A 3,805-nucleotide genomic window follows, 5' to 3' on the forward strand; every position below is an offset into this window, starting at 1 on the left:
ATGTAAAAAATATTATTAAAATAATGAAATAAATTCAAATATTATGTTAGATAAATTGTTTATAGATATAAAAACCCTATTTTTGATATTGTCGAACATTTTTTGCTTTTCGATGTTTTATCATTATATTTTTTATTATGAATTCATTTTCAGTAATATAGAATGTAATATAATTAACGTGATACCCGTACTTATAAATATATATATTTGCATAGCATAATTTCATAGTATAATATACCATACGAATAATAATAATGTGGATGAAAAAAATTATAATTATTAGTTATAAATTGAGGAAACTAAACTTCAGCTAAATATAAATTAAAACATTATATATAGAAAATAGAAAAATGAAATTTTTTAATGTGAATTTTCCTCAATTTTTGTTTCCATTTTCTTTTATAAGGATACATTTCTCTAAAATATTTTTAAGAAAAATATATAAAATTTTCCTTATTATATTTTCCATTTAAAAAAAAAAAATAGTATTATTATTTGTTCATAAATTAATGCTAAAAGTTATAAGGGCATTATTATTATAACAAAGCATTATTGCGCCAAATCTAAAGCCCAAACTATTTCCTTTCCAATTAATATTTTTAAACTACAATTATTAAAAAAAAGCATATAAAATGACATCATATTCCGAGCTAAGATATTCTTTAAGGAAAAATAGAATCTTATATTTTTTCCTTATATATTCAGTATGCTTAACACATGAATGTAAATCCAAAAAAATTTATTCTTTTTTTTGTTCTATACAAAGGGTTGTCTATTAAATTCTTTTACAATATACTTTTTTTTTTTTTTTTTCTTATGTAATTCTGAATAAATTAAAAGTACAAAAAGATGTATATGCTAATATTATCATTTCTATTATATTGATTTAATATAAATTTAAGCATACCTCAGAATTGCGTAAAAATTATATGTTAAATGCTATTAAAATTGGTATATTGGGGGAATTTCTTAAAATTCACGTGTATGAAAATATTACAAGATCATGAAAAATTATATAAGGATACAATAATGATTCTTAAACAGTTATATCTGTTATGAAAATATATGTACTCTTATATAACGAATATATATAAATTACAAAATAGGTGGTGTTAGGAGGAATTATTATTATAAAACTAATTAATTCCATGAAATATCAATTTTCTGTTGTGTAATATAAAAAAAGTATATTAAATGAATGTACCTATAATAGTTCATAACATATTTAATGGTAATAATAATAAATTTTGCACATATATCGAATATTACTCATGATTTATGATGAGAACTTTAAGCATTACTAATGGCATGTAAATATATTAATATAAAAAAATTATATTATGAGAATATTTGGCGATGAAAATTCTGGGTATACTATAATATAAGATATTTCATAGAGAACAAAAATACATATATGATATATTTTACAATAAGGTTATATTCATTGAATGATAATATTGTGTTCCTACAATAAATATAATAATGTAGCTTAATAAACGAATAATAAGGTCGCTATAGGTAATATTATAGAATAGCAATGCATTCACACAAAGTAAATAGAGAACAATAAACCCTGAACCCTAAACCATAAAACCCTGAAACTTTAAACCCCGTTTTAAACTACAATTATGAATTCAATTTTATTCTATTATATATATATTTGTGTATAATATGATAATGATAAAATTACATATATGTAACAAAATATGTATGTGTTTTCATTAATAATATATTCAAAGATAAATTTTTTTTCATTTATATTATTATATACAACAATAGTGTTACAATATATATTATTCTATTTTATTGTATCATATTAAATAATTTTATATTCATTTTTTTTATAAATATATATCACTTTAATTTTTTCACAGTTGCCATCACAAGAAAGTAAAAATATATTTATATACAAATTTATTATAATATTTCAGTTAATGAAATAGTTATCTTGTATATTTATTGCATATAGTAACAATATATTTATTTTTCTTATATATCAATCCTGCGTAAAATGATTAAATGAGCATTAAATTAATAATACAATATTTTATCATTTATTATATAGTTGTAAAAAAGTTAATTTATCCACATATTATGTATATGCTTTTGTTTTTTAAATGGCAAATAATATTTAAATATATACTGAATCAATCATTTTATTATAGTATAAAAATATGTATTGTCTGTAATAAAGTGTAATTATATTCATGCGTATATATTTAAATATATAGGAAATCTGTATCTTGGGATTGTTCAAAAAAAAAAAAATTTGTATGCATAATATTTATCATTATGAAGAAAATTTACGTATTTTTCAAATATAAAATTATGAATTAGATTGTTTATAATATGATTCCTAACTAAATAGCAATAAAGAATTCTCTTAGTTCTGTTCTCTTCTTATAATCCATTTACATTAATTTGTTCTCCACAATTATATTACTCTATAAATTCAGCCTAAACATAATACTTAAATTTTTATGATTTAAATTTTAATAGAAAACATACATTCATGTTAAAATGTACGAAATTGCATTATAGTTTAGTGATATATAAAACTTATTACAGTTATAGCTTTTGTAATATAGGTGATTTATAAAATTGGAAAAATTTTAATCTTTTAATTCGTTTTCTTTATTCATGTTGTAAATAATATACACATAAATAATATATACCAATGACATAAAATACTCATATTCTATATCATAAAAATATTTACTTAAGCACAATATAATTATGGAAATATACATAATAAAATGTCTCTTGTTTCCTAGATCTTACGATGAATACATGTGTGATAATTAATGTTTAAATTATTGATTTATAGAAATAAGTGTACTTAGTGGAACTTAATTTCATTTAATATTTAACTGGGCCTATATAAATTCACTCATAATCTTTACATTTAATGTACGTTTTTAATACAGATATATGTTTATTATGCTGTATAATAGGGTCATTGTAATTACCTATCATTATATTTCTAAAAATATATCTTATATTTATTCTTATTTCTACTTAAATGTAGTGTTCTTTTTGGAAAAAAAATATATTTATATACATCAACAATAAGCTAGATATAATAATTACTGTATGTATAAAAATATATATAATATATTTTATTATTATATTCCTTTTAATTGATTAGAATATAGAAATCATATACTAAATCGTTTATTTTTTTATTAAATTATTTTATTTATCCTTTTTAGAAATAGTATACACGCCTAATTATAAGGAAGGAAAGTAAAGTAGAAAAATTCAGGTATAAAAATTAAAAATTAATTTTATCATTTTTTTAGGAATATAAATGTAATTAAAAATCAAATAAGTTACAAATAAATTATGATTCACATATAAGAAATTTTTTTACAATATAAAATAATACTAAGTATATATTAAAGGAAATATATTTATAAATGAAATATAATATATTACACTTTAATCAATATTAAATTAAAATAATAATATATAAAAATATATCCAAATACATAAATTAACAACTTTTATGCTTTTTTAATATGCTGTTGAGTTTTTAGAATGTGATTATTATATTAATATACACAAAAAACTAATTCTTCTTATTATAATTAAGCGAATTTAACATATATTATAGTTTATATTACAATATATATATTAGAATACAATATTAAGTAGTTCATATAGCATAATATATTATATAAAAATGAAAAAATATTCATTATAAAATATAAAGTTAAACATTAATAAATGTAATTTGAATAAAATAAAAAAAATTATTTTATTATATATATAAAAATATAGTTATATTATAATGTATGTTTCT

Source organism: Plasmodium gonderi, assembly GCF_002157705.1.
Source record: "Plasmodium gonderi DNA, contig: Pgo-contig_774, whole genome shotgun sequence".
Classification (NCBI taxonomy): Eukaryota; Apicomplexa; class Aconoidasida; order Haemosporida; family Plasmodiidae; genus Plasmodium; species Plasmodium gonderi.